This window comes from Mauremys reevesii, linkage group 1, assembly GCF_016161935.1.
Source record: "Mauremys reevesii isolate NIE-2019 linkage group 1, ASM1616193v1, whole genome shotgun sequence".
In the NCBI taxonomy this organism is placed as follows: domain Eukaryota; kingdom Metazoa; phylum Chordata; order Testudines; family Geoemydidae; genus Mauremys; species Mauremys reevesii.
Window position 1 is genome coordinate 101255779 of NC_052623.1, and position 16086 is coordinate 101271864.

The window sequence follows — 16086 nt, forward strand, 5'->3', positions numbered from 1 at the left end:
TACATTAGCAAAGAATTTAATCCCATATTTTAAACATATGTGTTCTTGTCAACATTATAATATTTTCAGTTATTAAGTGAAACTTCAGAACACAAGTTTGTTTTTCACTGGGATGTTTCTTCACATTTTGCATTATCTTTTGGCATGGAGAATCTCTCATAATGGAAATAAAATTGTCTGTTTCACAACTGGTTCTCCTGCAGGACAAATATTGCCATGTTTGGATTACAAACACGGTAGAGGAAATCTTTTGTTAACAAGGAGACTTTCAGCTGGAATTAAGAAAAAAAGTGTTGAAAGTTTTAGTTTTATAAAACCTAAGGTTTTGTTCAAGTAAGATGTGACAGTGTCTCTTCAAATAGATGGTCATTCTCGCAGACCACTGTCTGACTTGGGACCTTATCTATATTAGGGAACTCTTCCTACATTTTTAAGCTATTGCTACTAGCAGTTCAACTCCTCCAGTATTACAGTTAGAGCTTACATAAACAAGTTATATCTGTACTGTTGAGAAGTTCATACTTAGCAGATGGCCTTTGGTATCTTTTTATTTTGTTCAAATCATTATTAAAAACATGTGCCCCATGCTAGCCACATGAGCTAACAATAACTGATAGAGTAGTAAGTAGTCACTTTTTGTGTGAAGCCACACCAGAGAGGGATAAGACACATGCTTTGTCAGTGGGTTTCACAGCGGTTTGCTGACAGCAGAGGAATGGTGAGACTCAGGGACCTTTGGTTCCATTCCAGGCTCTGTGAGGGAGTGTGGTCTTGTGTTCAAAGACTCTTCTGCCCCGTTCCATCCAACTACTGTCATGTCTCTTCCCCGCCCCGGTCCTTATCCCAGGTATATTCTCCTTTGTAACCCAGTCCCAGTTTCCGCTCCTCAGACTTCTTGACCCAGTCTCTTCCCACCTACTCCCAGTCTTATTGCCTAGCCAGTTGCAGTTCCCACCTCACTTCTGGGGCTGTCTAAATCCCAGCCCTTTGCCCCTTCCCTGGGTCCTTGTTGCAATCTCTTTGCCCAGGCAGCTCTATACTGCCCTGTTCCCCCCCACCCCCTCAGGATCTCAGTTCTTCCCCTCCATCTTTCATTCCCCGGTCCTCAGGCTCCCTCTCCCCCATCCTGCCCATGGCTGCTTGGCCCACTTGACTCCTTCATTCCACCACATCTGCTTTGGCGCTTGTTCCCTCAGTATTCACAGGCACCTTCCTCCTTCACATTGCCTAGGTGCCAGCAGGAGGGTCAATGAGAGTACAGAAGAGAGAGTCTCTTACCCTAGCCCTGAACAGCAATCGCAGGGAAAGTTCTGAGCACCTGTATCCCCAGACTGGAACATGCTGAATTGAGGTATGGAGATGGCACATGTGCAGTACAGTCACATACAGGAGATGTAGCATGCAAATTTGGGCAGGTGTTCATTGCAACAGCAAAAGGTACATCCTTGGTACAAAGGCCAGTTGCCTGCCAAATGTCCTTGTCCAAAGTGTAGGGTTGCTAGACCTTCTCAACAAAATGATTGTAAGGATTTTTTAACATTGCAAAACATGTTTTCCCCTAAACTCGTGCTTAGAACTGTCTGACCCATTTTAGCCGAAACATTAAAACAAACAAACAAATGAAACCAAACAAACGGGGGGGGGGGGGGGAACAAAACAACCCACTACAGCCTGAGGCAGATGCTCTGGATGGAGAATTTCAGCCCACCTTGTTAAAGTTTGGCACTATTACAAGAATCTGAAAATATGGTCATGTAATAGGTGGTGCTGCTAGCTCCATCTATAACATAGGCTATCTCCAGTAACGCCACAAACTTTTTGGATTCAACTGGTTGCGGAGGTGGCTGGTACCTGGATGTGGAGAGAATATATGGCCTGTGAACCAGTTTGGGAAGGATGTGCTAGTTGCAGGGGTTATTGTGAAAGAACATGGGGAGATGCATATGGGGAAAGAGAATAAATAGGACTTCAAAGCTTTTGTCATTGACTGAATGTAGGGGCTGTTTCAGAAAAGAGGCCAGCGTGGACTGGTAAGAAAGGGAGCAGAGAGATGCCAGAAGGCTGGGATAAGAAGCTTGGACTTGCTGCACTGGCAGAGGGGAAGCCAGAGTAGGGAGACAAAGGCTGTGGCTACACTTAGCACTTCAAAGCGCTGCCGCGGTAGCGCTTTGAAGCGCTAAGTGTAGTCAAAGCGCCAGCGCTGGGAGAGAGCTCTCCCAGCGCTGTCCGTACTCCACCTCCCTGTGGGGAATAATGGACAGCGCTGGGAGCGCGGCTCCCCGCGCTGGGGCTTTGACTACACTGGCGCTTTGTAGCGCCGCAATTTGCAGCGCTGCAGAGGGTGTGTTTTCACACCCTGCTGCAGCGCTGCAAATTTGTAAGTGTAGCCAAGCCCAAAGGGAAGAAAGGGTGGAGTTGTGGTCAGATTGGTGGGCAAAGAAGATAGTCACAGCAGCTATGAGGGGCAAGGATACGGCAATTTGCATTTTATGGAGGCCAGAGAGGAGGAGAGTGCAGTAATTAAGAGGAGAGGTGATGAGGCCTGAAGAAAGTTTTAACTGTAGGGATAGAAGAAGAATGGGTTTTGGAAATGCTTCATTTCAGATATGCAAAACAGTCAATAATAAACAAAGGGGCCTTGGGTTACAACTTTTAAATGAATGAGAGCTTTGTTTTTGCCTTGTCTATTCATATATTTAAGCTTTTTTTTTATACAGTTTAAAATATATTTGTCTTAATGTATTTTTCTAAAAAGGACTCACATTTGTTTACAGCACAGCACTACTGTAGATTTCTTATATTTTTACATGTTTAGCTTTTAATTAATTGAAAGTTCATGTTCCTTTTTTAAAAAACATAACCCTTCATTCACTGTCTCCTTTTGCTGTGGTTTTCTGTTGCAGTAGAACATAATGGCATTCTAGCAGCATTTGTGTTTCAAAGTGAGGAAGCTGGTACATGATTTAGCACCTCTATTGCTTCACGTAGAACATGGGCAGGCAAACTTTTTGGCCTGAGGGCCACATCGGGTTTCCAAAATTGAATGGAGGGCCGGTTAGGGGAGGCTGTGCCTCCCCAAACAGCCTGGCGTGACCTGGCCCCGTCCCTATCCAACCGCCCCACTTCTCACCCCTGATGGCCCCTGGGACTCTTGCCCCATCCAACCCCGATCCCTGTCCCCTGATTGCCCCCAGATCCCTGCCCCATCCACCCTCCTTGCCCCTGACAGCCCCAGTCCCCTGCCCCTGACTGCCCCCGCTGCCCTATCCAACTGCTCCTCTCATTCCTGACTGCCCCCCATACCCCTGCCCCCATTCAATCCCCCTGTTCGCCCCTCTGACAGCCCCAACCCCTATCCATACCCCCACCCCTGACCACCACCCCGAACTCCCCTGCCCTCTCTCCAACACCTCCCTGCCCCCTTACTGCGCTGCCTGGAGCACCAGGGGCTGGTGGCACTACAGCGCGCTGCCCAGAGCTCCAGGACAGGCAGCCGTGTCACGCGGCTGGAGCCAGACATGCTACTGCGCAGCACAGAGCACCGGGTCAGGCTGCGACTCTGCAGCTGCGCTGCCTCCCAGAGCGTTGCCCCGGCAGCTCAGTGAGCTGAGGCTGTGGGGAGGGGAAACAGCAGAGGAGGGGCTGGGGGCTAGCCTCCCAGGGCAGGAGCTCATGGGCCGGGCAGGAGGATCTTGCGGGGCAGATATGGCCTGCGGGCTGTAGTTTGCCCACCTTTGATGTAGAAGGTCCAGCAGTCAGTGTTAAAATTTTGACTTGACGATTGCTAAGAGTCTTCAGAAATGACATACTTCAACCTCACTGCAGATGGACAGCACGTGCAGTCTAATCAAACTGAAGATACTTTGGGTACTGCTGACCCTGACCCTATGCCTGCCAAGTATATTAAAATGATAATATATTATTGATTGCATTTTCATTGTAAGTGTTCCATAACTGTACACAAAAGTCTGATATCTTGTGAAATATATCACATATATATCACAGACACTAAACAATAATGTTATGCAGTATTGAGATGTAAACCTATTTACGTTTCAGGATAGATTTTTTTTTCTGTATTTTAAAAAAAAACTTGAAGGCTAAATTATTTGGAATACAGTGCATGAATAAATCTCAGTGACAAAACAGATGAAGCATTGCTTCAATTCTGCAATTCTGTTTATTTTCTGTAATACATTTTCGTGTTAACATAAGCTTTTTAAAACCATACCATAGCAAATGTTGACTGCAAGTATGGTAGTGGTGGTTTGTTTCATATAGGTGTCACTTTATCTCCTTGGTAACACTGTTTTCCTGTGAGAGGGAAATTTCTTGTACATCAGTATGGATGCGTTGTTTTTACACTTCAGAAGTGCTGTGTTGCCTTGTCAATCATCCTATTACAACCAGTTTAAGACCAGTAGAACTGACGAACTTGTGTGTGATTGGGTACCATATGCTGGGAGGGATTTGTAGAAGGAAGGGCTGCAGTCTTTCAGCAACAGAGTTCAGGCTGTGTCTTTGCTTCATCATCTGAGAGAAAATCCCCAGATAAGGCATAAGGCTTTCAGAGTACAAAAAAATAGGGTGATAATTATTTTACATGAAAATTACTTATCATAATGATGCAAAGGAAAAGATGTGGTCACTTGACCATATCATACGTTTCTGTTCACATTGTAAATGTGTCGAATAGACAGAGCTAAACAAGGTAAGAGGATCATTGTCTTTTATTGAATGTTTAAAGAGTTTGCTGCAGTATGCTGCATACCATATGTGTTGCTTGGGAGTCAAGGAAACGCGGTTTCTCCGGGCCTATGTAGTCCTTGGAGGTGAAATGTGAATTTTATATGATCTTGTATGAGTGAATTAATTTTTAAAATGTAAATTGTTCTCTTGAGAAATAGAACACAAGTGTATGTGTATTTCATTCAAAATAACACCATTTAAAAAAGGAAATGGCTTGGTATGTTTCAAAAATACTGTTAGCCTAATTGGATTCTTAGCTGGGTTTTCATCTGATAGTGGTTGCTTGGTTTAATAAAGGCAATTAATTAACCTAAAAATCAATAAAGTTTACAGTAGATATGTTTGAAGATTCAGATGGAATTGGAACATGTCTGTTCTAAGCAATTGCTAGTATAATGTCTGAACTAAAAACATGATTGTCATTCCACTATGACTTGTATGAAGGACTGTAAGTGTTTTTTCAATACACAGTGATTCGCTGTGTTCTTAAGGCAAGCTTCTAAAGAGTTTTAGATATTGTCATTTAGTTGAACATTTTCCCTGCCATTTCCAGGTCTTTGTTTTAGGTTTAAAAGTAGAACCTTAATCTAAAACAGGAAAATCAAGGTTAATAATACTTACTGCAATTATCTGATCTTTATACATTTTTAATGAGAACACACAGCCAGCAGAATAATTTAATGAGCAGACTGGCTTTTAAAGCAATGCTTTCACTATGCTGAACAATATCAACTTTCTTGCTGAAAACTAGCAGGAGGAAGCAATGGAGAAGATTTATATTAAATGGTCTTGGTAATGAGAAGGAAAGGAGGTATTTGGGACAGAAGTCTATTAAATTTTACATGGAATGGGGAGTTTGTACTGTATTGTTAGACCATGAAAGCAAGAGTTTATAGTAAATTTCACCAGAACATTGCAAGAGAGGTATGCAAATATAGGGTCTAATCCTGTGAGGTGCGAAGCTTCTTCCACTTCCATTGACTTCAGTGGGTGCTGATGTTACTCAGTCTCTCGCACGATCAAACCCATAGATAACAACAGGAATTAACTCTGTCTTCCAAAACATTGCAGTACTGCAGAATTTTCTGTGTATACAAGATGTAGTATAATTTTAAAGAACAAGCAAAAAAATCATTGTAATGACTTTAGGTAAAGCAGTGAGAATTTCTCTTATTTTTTCTCTAATGCCTGTTATATTATCTAAGCATTACTACTCAAAGCACTGTTACCCACAGATGTGAAATAATTAAGATTGAGTTGATGAACAGTAAATATCAATGTGTTTAAAGAAGAAAACGGATTTAAAAACATTCTTACTCCCTCTAAACATTAGCAATAGTGTAATTTTCAGAAGAGGTTTTGAACGATTGCACTAGTAACAAGGTAAACTATTTTTTAAAGGGCAACATTATATAGATTCTTATAGAGTACCGTTTGTACCTTTAAGGAGAAGTACAAGATGCTAGCTCAAAACTTCTGATGTCATCTCCCAATTTTTCATGGTCCACTTATTCTTTTCTTTTTCTTTTTCTTTTCGGGCAGGAGTTGGTTCATGTCTGAAAATACCCTGCTAAATGCTGGATAAAGCAGTTGACACTAGTTTGGGATTATTATGTTCTAAACTTGTAACTTTTCAATGGTTAACTCATCTGAGTTAATGTAACAATGTGTTTCTTTAAATAATTTTAACAAATGTATTATTAAATATAAAAGGCTAGAGAGTCATTAAGACTTCTAATGTCACAGATTGGCATTATGTCAACAATGTTTCCAATTGCTGCCTAAATTTTAAATGTAGTATTTCTGTGTACATACATGGAGAATGCATCAAGCAACCTAGAGGAAAACTATCTGTGAAAACTTAAATAAATAGTTCCAGCTCTTCTAAACTACAAAATATAATGTAAGATTCACGAACAGAATTTTCTTCACATACAGAGTTTGCTTTTGTTTGTGTTTAAAAAACAAACAATTCTCCTCAAGGATACAAGCATGAACCTTCCCTTTTAGATCCTTCCCACACAAAACAGATCGGTTATACTTTTAGGTGGGCTTTTAGTCTTATGGTATAGCTGGGAGAAAAAAATTGAAATTATTTGTAATGAACATGGAAATACTTGATATTAAATTTATTTGGGGCTAGATTCTAATAACCTTACTTGTGTTTAATAGTACATTTCTCCATGAGTAGCCCCATGGATTTTAGTGGGACTACTCGTGGAGTAACTTATTACTTGGTATGAGTAAGGATGGCAAAATCTGGCCCTTAGAAATAGTATGTAGTCACTTTTTTATATACCATGGCTATGGTGAAACCAAGTTTAGTCAATTTTTTTCAGTAATGTGAAGTTGTATTTACTGGTGCATATCTACTCTTGTATGAGCTTATGCAGTGTTTATTTTGATTGAATATCGAATTATTAATTTGTAGGGAATTTATATGTATCCTAAAACTAGTATATATGCTTCAGCAGTAGCGTAGTGGTGTGCAGAAATCAGCTGTGCTTCCTGTACATTTGGTTCCAGCTTTTCACAGAGTACATAGGGCCTGGTATGTTTGTGATATCATCAACTGTTAGAGGAGAAAAACAGTTGAGCTCCAGTCCTAGATGTAAAAGGAAAACAATCAGATATTTTTGTTTTTAAATGTATCTGTTTTTATTATTATTATTTTGAAATATAAAGCCGGCAATTAACTTCAGATATACTCTCTACTTTCTAATATTTCTTCTGTAACAAGAAAGTAGATATGAATGACACTGCGAAATTCAAATTAGGTGATACTTACAGAAGTACATCTCAGTCTTTACTTACCTACATCCTAGAACAATAAGTGAAGCATCCAAAAAAGTAACAGCACTCAGCAAGGAAGTAGGAAGTAAGGGAATAGTCTGTCCACTGTTTGGATGAGTAATGTGTAAATAAGTGAGGGGAAGCAAGATATGTTTATGTCAAATAGTAAAGAAGACAGAAAAGTTATAACAGTATAGTTCCTACACAGAAAGCAGAGTAGGATATAGGGACGGATGGTTCCTCATCAGATTCTGTGTTTGTTTCCTTTTTTCAGCAATAATTTTTAGATATATCTGTGTGGAAAACACATCCTGAAAGAGAAAAGGCTTGTTATATATTATATTGCTCATAAATGGAGATAAGATAGATGCAGAGGTCTATATGTTAATAAAACCGTCTATACTGTAGTCAGTATTTCTGTTACAGGAACTCTATCAGGAAAAAATTAGTGTTTACCCTGTTTTAAAAGTTTTACAGGATGCAGCTAGGCTTCTCTCCATCTTTCTGGATTCAGTGAGAATGGCAATTACAGAATGTTGGGTAGCACATTTACTTTTATTTTTTGTAGATTCTGATTACTACTATTAACAGACAGTATAGAAGACCATCCTCAATATCTAGACCCAGCAAAGAATGGATTTTATTTTCTCCAGTGTCTCTTTCTAGGTGTGCAAAATATTTCCCTATGGGATTCTGAGGGTTTTGAGATTTTCAGGTACTTGCTTCATGAGTTATTGTATATGCCGTGGGGCCCACAGTCTTTTTTTCACAACTGTCTTTAATTTTCGGACTCTCTGTCATTTTGTGTGTCTTTTTTTTGTACTTGTCATATGCAGTTTTCTGGACTTTGCAGTTTGTCAGCTGTCAAGAACTTAAGTGATGGCTTCCACTTTATTATCAGAATTTGCTTTCCAGAGTGGAGTTCATTTTATTTATTTTCTAGTTTAAAAGTTTCCAGCAGATCTCTACTAGAGAGCTCTCCTGATGCTGAAGTGGTGACGATATGGCAGATCCGGAGGTAGCTGCTCTGTGAAGAGTCAGTGGGGGACACAGGCTTAGTTTTTAATGCTTTGTGATTGTCATACAACTTAGTTTACAGCGTTATTATTAGCTGTTTATAACAAATATGTAAATATTTAACACTAAATGCCACAGTTTGTAAACAAACAGCTGTAACTCTGCATTTCTGGATTCTCTGACAGTCAGGCCCTACCCCTTTTTGTAACTGAAGTGTACACATGTGTTCTGTTAATGATTTAGGACTTCAACACTAGTTTGTATTTTATTTATGTGAAAGGTTGAAAGAATTATCCTGGGATTTCTTTGACAGCAGCACTCATTGCTGGCTAGCACAGTGCTCAGTAAGGGCTGTGAGGATGGTGATCCTATTGCTTCTATTCTAGCCAGCCTACTTGTCCCTAGCCCTCTTCCCAGGAATGAGGTTGGGGACATCTGCCAGTTTCCAGTCATCAGGGCAAGACCTCCATGCTGTGCCCTCTAATTTGTGTGTCTCTGGGTTAGGTTGGGGTGACATCCACACCCCATTTCCTCAGATAAAATAGAAACAAGTTCTTTGCTGGATTAGGAGGGTACAGAACTGCAGTATCAACTAGTGTGGTAACAGCCACAGCACTATTGGGTAGACTCAAGAGGCCTTTATATGGAAGGGCAAGAAATGTGCATGCAAGGGAGTAGATGGTGGTTTTGTGTGGATTGGCTGTGCTGCAGTACTGCTTTTCTAATGGATGCACTGAGCATGCGTGGAGTTTTGTTCTAGAAGCAATGTGTGCTACTGTCTCCCAGGACTGTATGTCGCTTCAAATTAAAAAGTATTTCAGTTCACATTTAATTTTTCCAGTTCTGTTTGGTCCCTCTGCTGCTACTTGGCACTTTCTGAACCCAGACTGTTCTATGGCCTTAACTTCTTTACAGAACACTTTCATTGCCATGGTGGCTCCATTCTGTGCAGGCAGTGGGAAGCCTTTGAAAGTGCTGTGTCCGTGCTGCAGAATCTGGGTAGCCAGCATTTAAAAAAACGCAAAAAACTCAAAACCAAATTTAATCCTCATTACTCTGACTGTGCAGTGAACCCACATCACTTTCAAAGGCTTCTGCTCCCTGCACAGAGACTGTCCACGGCTCTTTGAAGTGGCAACACCACCATCAAGTCAAGCAGGCAGCTGGATATTGGGCATAATCAATCCTAAAGTGGCAAGGAGGAACAGCATATATCTTAAAGGGTATGTCAACTCTGCAGTGTATATACCTGTGTCCTGGCTCATGTGCATGCAGGCATATGCTTGCCAACAACAGCTCTGAATGTCTGTACTGTCAGACTCACACTATCCTTACCTGTGTACCAAGGCCATGTTCTGCAGTTACACGGGTTTGGGGATAGGATTCCGGCAGCATATCCTAGGGTTCTTAGTGCCTTGGTTGCTGGAGCCACTCTAGAAAGTGTTTTACAGTGGTGGTGAAGGAGAACTTGTTGAGCCTCTATGTGGAAACTGGTTTTAGCCCACTAACAAATTTAGACTCTTCATGCTCCATCTGGGGCCTTGGCGTGAAGCTGCTCGTGCTTGTGACTGAACTGTTTGAGGAAGGGTAGATTTTTCTACAAGACAGTGGTTGACATTTCAGCAGCGGTTTTTGACTCTTGGAAGACAGCAGTGGGTCTCAGAGGGGAAGTATATTCATGACAGCCTACACACTACTCTAGCTGCCTTTGCTATGGATTCCCCATGGGCAGACTGCCACTTCTGGTGCAAAATAACTAGAACAACATGGTGGGAATACATTGTCATGGAGACCTGGGATGAGCAGCAATGGTCCAGAACTTCCGCATGAGGAAGCAGACCTTCATGGAGCTCTGTGAGGAGTTCACCCCCTCCAGCCGATCCTCTGACCCCAGGACACGCAAAAGAGGGAGAACGCATAAGAACAAATCATGCCAAACCAACCTAATTTTCTTCTTTGACAGGGTTACTAGCCTAGTGGATAGGGGGAAGCTGTAGATGTTATATATCTTGATTTTAGTAAGGCTTTTGACAATCTCACATGACATTCTCATGAACAAACTAGGGAAATGTGGTCTAGATGAAATTACTATCAAGTGGATGCACAACTGGTTGAAAGGCCATACTCAAAGAGTAGTTATCAGCAGTTTTCTATCTAATTGGAGGGGGTGGGCTATCTAGTGGAGTCCTGCCAGGGGTCAGTCCTGGGTCTGATGTTATTCACTATTTTCATTTATGACTTGGATAATGGAGTGGAGAGCATGCTTATAACATTTGCAGATGACACCAAGATGGGAGGAGTTGCAAGCACTTCGGAGGATAGGGTTAGAATTCAAAATGACCCTGACAAATTGGAGAATTGGTCTGAATTCAACAAGATAAAATTCAGTAAAGACAAGTCCAAAATACTTGACTCAGAAAGGAAAAATCAAGCACACAGCTACAAAATAGGGGATAACTGGCTAGGTGGTATTACTGCTGAAAAGGATTTGAGGGTGATAGTGGATCGGCAACTGAATGAGTCAACAGTGTGATGCAGATGTGAAAAACGCTGATGATATTCTAGGATGTATTAATAGGAATGTTGTATGTAAGAGATGGGAGGTAATTATCCCACTCTACTTGGCACATGTGAGGCCCAGCCAGTTCTGGACACCACACTTTAGGAAAAATGTGGACAAAAATGATAAAAGGTTTAGAAAACCTGCCCTCTGAGGAAAGTTAAAAAAACAAACAAACTGGGCATGTTTAGTCATGAGAAACGAAAACTGAGGGGAGACCTGATAAGTCTCCAAATGTGTTAAGGGCTGCTCACAAGAGTGCTATGATTAATTGTTCTGTGTGTCCACTGAAGGTATCACAAGAAGTAATGGGCTTAACCTGCAACAAGGGAGATTTAGTTTAGATATTAGGGAAAGCTTTCTAACTATAAGGGTAGTGACGCGCTGGACTAGAACTCCAAAGGAGGTTGTGGAATCCCCATCATTGGAGGTTTTAAAAAAACCTATTTAGACAAACACTTGTCAGGGATGGTTTAGGTTTGCTTGGACCTGCCACCGCACAGGTGGCTGGACTTGAAGACTTCTTAAGGTCCCTTCCTGCTCTCCATTTCTGTGGTTCTATACCAGTGCCAAAGTAGGTTGTTGTTGCTATCTGGAAGCTCGTTACCCCTGACTATTACACGTCTGTCACAAACCAGTTTGGTGTTGGCAAGTCCACTCCCAGTACTGTAGTGGTGGATGTTTGTGAGATGATGAATCTTGTGGTCTATCCACAGGTGGTGGACACAGCCAATGTACCTGAAATAATAGCTGGCTTTGAGAGAAACTGCACTGAGGCTACTGATGGCACTCACATGTCCATGTTTTGGTCTGCCCCAAGGAGGAGATAAATATGTCAGCTGCAAAAAGCACTTGTCCATTGTTCTGCAGGCATTGGTCAACCACAGACGGGTTCATAAACACCAGCATGGGATGTACTGGCAAGATGCATGATGGCAGAGTGCTGAGAAGATGTGATATTTACATGGGTGGACAAGCAGGGATTGCATTACTGCTATATGATATGGCTATCAGGGTGTTTATACCCACTGTTGTTTTATGGGTCCCTATCTACCCTCTACTGCTGTGGCTCATGAAACTGTGCTCAGATCTCAGAACATCTGGCAGAACATTTAATTACACACTGAGTGGTTGTGGAGTGCACATTTGATTGGCTGAAGACAAGATGGCACTATCTGCCAACTCATTTGGAAGCCAGTGTGGTCAGTGCTGTATAGTATGCTGTGTCCTGTACAATGTCTGTGAGCCTTATTGTGGGAGTTCTCATATGGAGTGGGCTCAAAACACTGCTCGTTTGCAGTCCCAATACAGGCCACCAGAAAGTGCATCTGTCATTGTTGGGACAGGGTCCAGGAGAACAAGGGAAATAAGGGATGCCTTGTGCACCTACATCCTTGTATTGTCAGGTGCAGTGGATATGGAAATGCGATGCTGTCATGGGGGGACTGTAATGCTGTATACATATCAATATGTTTGGTACTTCTGATTTGTTGCTGGTTTTATATGATTATAAGAGTTTTAAACTTTGATTGAAAGCTTTGAATACAATTTCCTGATTTTTCCCCTTCTTTTTCCAAGCATTCACGCACCAGTGTATTGTACAGTCAGACTAATTTATTAACCAAACCAAAGGTACTAAAATATCCAGAAAACCATTGCAGGCATATCAGCTGCCTGGCCACAAAAACTATTTACAAGTGTGTCAAGTGAAATAAAGTATAAGTGTGTTCAAAACAGTGCCAGTTAACTGAAGTCCAAGCTCTACAGTCTCACTGGTAGTGGACTGGATATCAGAACTGTGCCACCTGTTCTTCCTCCTCCTGGTTGAATGTGTTGACTTTTGTATGCTGCTTTACAGGGGTGTAGTGCACAGGGTATATCAGATCATTCCAGTTCATAGACTTGTTCATAGCCCACCCAACCCCTGAGTTTTTAGTGACTGCATTGGCTGTAGGATATGGTAGCATGGAAGAGAATCCATTGTCACTGGAGTTGGTACAGGTGGCGGTCAGAGAGATCAGCTGTTTTAACAGTGCCCCAGCCTGATCCCTGTCTCTTTGGTCATGTTGGAGGAAATTGGCAACCATTCTGTCCTCTCACTCCCTATCCTGCTCCTCCCCTCCTTCCTGGTACTCCAGGTGTTTATCAGACTTGTATGCCATGTCATATAACCTGTCATCTCTGGGCCTCTTTCCCCCCTACTGGTTCAGGGTCCTGCCTCCTAAAAGACCTGTCTTCCAGTAGGTGGACTGTCTCAGAAGCTTTGACCTCTTGGCTTGGTGCCATAGAGGCAAACGACTCCTGCAGTGCTGGTAGAGCTAGAAAGTCGCAGAGCTTTTCCAAGAACAAATGTGGCCCCGACCAAGCTTTGATACTGTCCAGACGTGACAAAGAGGGCAAGGAGAAACATTGTTCTAGGCCGATAGTCTCAGATAAGAACATAACATAAGAATGGCCATACCGGGTCAGACCAAAGGTCCATCTAGCCCAGTATCTGTCTACCGACAGTGGCCAATGCCAGGTGCCCCAGAGGGAGTGAACCTAACAGGCAATGATCAAGTGATCTCTCTCCTGCCATCCATCTCCATCCTCTGACGAACAGAGGCTAGGGACAGCATTCTTACCCATCCTAGCTAATAGCCATTTATGGACTTAGCCACCATGAATTTATCCAGTCCCCTTTTAAACGCTGTTATAGTCCTAGCCTTCACAACCTCCTCATGTAAGGAGTTCCACAAGTTGACTGTGCGCTGCATGAAGAAGAACTTCCTTTTATTTGTTTTAAACCTGCTGCCTATTAATTTCATTTGGTGACCCCTAGTTCTTGTATTATGGGAATAAGTAAATAACTTTTCCTTATCCACTTTCTCAACATCACTCATGATTTTATATACCTCTGTCATATCCCCTCCTTAGTCTTCTCTTTTCCAAGCTGAAGAGTCCTAGCCTCTTTAATCTTTCCTTGTATGGGACCCTCTCTAAACCCCTAATCATTTTAGTTGCCCTTTTCTGAACCTTTTCTAGAGCTATAATATCTTTTTTGAGATGAGACCACATCTGTATACAGTATTCGAGATGTGGGCATACCATGGATTTATATAAGGGCAATAATATATTCTCAGTCTTATTTTCTATCCCCTTTTTAATGATTCCCAACATCCTGTTTGCTTTTTTGACTGCCTCTGCACACTGCGTGGACATCTTCAGAGAACTATCCACGATGACTCCAAGATCTTTTTCCTGACTCGTTGTAGCTAAATTAGCCCCCATCATGTTGTATGTATAGTTGGGGTTATTTTTTCCAATGTGCATTACTTTACATTTATCCACATTAAATTTCATTTGCCATTTTGTTGCCCAATCACTTAGTTTTGTGAGATCTTTTTGAAGTTCTTCACAATCTGCTTTGGTCTTAACTATCTTGAGTAGTTTAGTATCATCTGCAAACTTTGCCACCTCACTGTTTACCCCTTTCTCCAGATCATTTATGAATAAATTGAATAGGATTGGTCCTAGGACTGACCCTTGGGGAACAACACTAGTTACCCCTCTCCATTCTGAGAATTTACCATTAATTCCTACCCTTTGTTCCCTGTCCTTTAACCAGTTCTTAATCCATGAAAGGACCTTCCCTTTTATCCCATGACAGCTTAATTTACGTAAGAGCCTTTGGTGAGGGACCTTGTCAAAGGCTTTCTGGAAATCTAAGTACACTATGTCCCCCGGATCCCCCTTGTCCACATGTTTGTTGACCCCTTCAAAGAACTCTAATAGATTAGTAAGACATGATTTCCCTTTACAGAAACCATGTTGACTGTTGCTCAACAGTTTATGTTTTTCTATGTGTCTGACAATTTTATTCTTAACTATTGTTTCAACTAATTTGCCCGGTACCGACGTTAGACTTACTGGTCTGTAATTGCCGGGATCACCCAGATGCAGCTTTATCACTGGTACGTCCGCTGTTTGGTTCTCTGTACTGTGCAAGCCTAAGTGTCTGGCTCTTTTGGCCCCCAACTTTTCAGAGTATAATGACTTTTTAGAGTAGCATAGATAGGCAGTTGTGTCCTGTTGCCCTCAGCTTGTACCATCTTTACTACTATCTGAAGCCTTGGGCAGATGGCTTTTAAATGAGTCTTTAGAATTTCTAGGAACTGCACATCATGGTGGTGAGGGTAAAAGTAGGTTTTTCTATGAGAACCAAATATTGTAAACGTGGGCATAATTTGGGCAGCAAAACCTTTAATCCTGGGAATGATATGTGAAGTGGAAAGAACCCAGACTGAGTGAGAGAGCTCAGTGTGTGTTTGTGGGGCTGGCAGGTAGAAAAGATATATACTCTTTTTACTTGCAAGCTAAGCAAATTTTATATGTAAATCAGTGAGACACTGTGAATACAAAAACCCACAATATCATTTTGACTAAGTCACTTTTCAGGGTAGAACCATACTTAACCATAATCGCAGCAGTCACACCTCTTTGCTTTCTGTTATTTAAAAATTGACAGAACATATTATCCCTGATTGACTTTTTTAGTATTCATTCTTTAGACAAGAATTTTGCCATACAGTGCATCTGCCTGTAAGAAAGAAGACCTTGAAACACAAAACCTGTTTGGAGGAAAGAAGCGCTAGGAACAGCTAGGACATGCATCCGACGAAGTGGGTATTCACCCACGAAAGCTCATTCTCCAATACGTCTGTTAGTCTATAAGGTGCCACAGGACTCTTTGCTGCTAGGAACAGCCTAATACTTTGCCTTAAAAATAGTGTGTGGTGCGTCAATGTGAGATTTGTGCATGGTCAAATTTAGTTTTTAGATTAGAGTTTAGTATAGGAATTAGGAGAGATTAATAAGAATTGTCCAATATAAATTTAATGTAATATAGATTACGGGACCTATATAGGACTAAAGCAGTAAGCAAGTTTAGTTTTTCTTTAAGTAAACAACATAACTGTAAGTATTCT

At 41.6% G+C, this 16086-nt stretch overlaps 1 protein-coding gene across 17 annotated transcripts in view; it reads left to right on the forward strand.

The window, feature by feature from the left end:
- Positions 1-16086, forward strand: part of MBNL2 (muscleblind like splicing regulator 2) — a 156213-nt gene that overhangs the window by 13100 nt on the left and 127027 nt on the right. Inside the window, exon 1 of one of the 17 annotated variants that reach the window (XM_039483171.1) lies at positions 1318-1351. The exons of the other annotated variants lie outside the window; for them this stretch is intronic. The gene's annotated coding sequence lies outside the window, so the exon portion shown is untranslated. Of the gene's footprint in view, positions 1-1317; positions 1352-16086 lie in introns of those variants that run through there. 17 annotated transcript variants of the gene reach the window in all.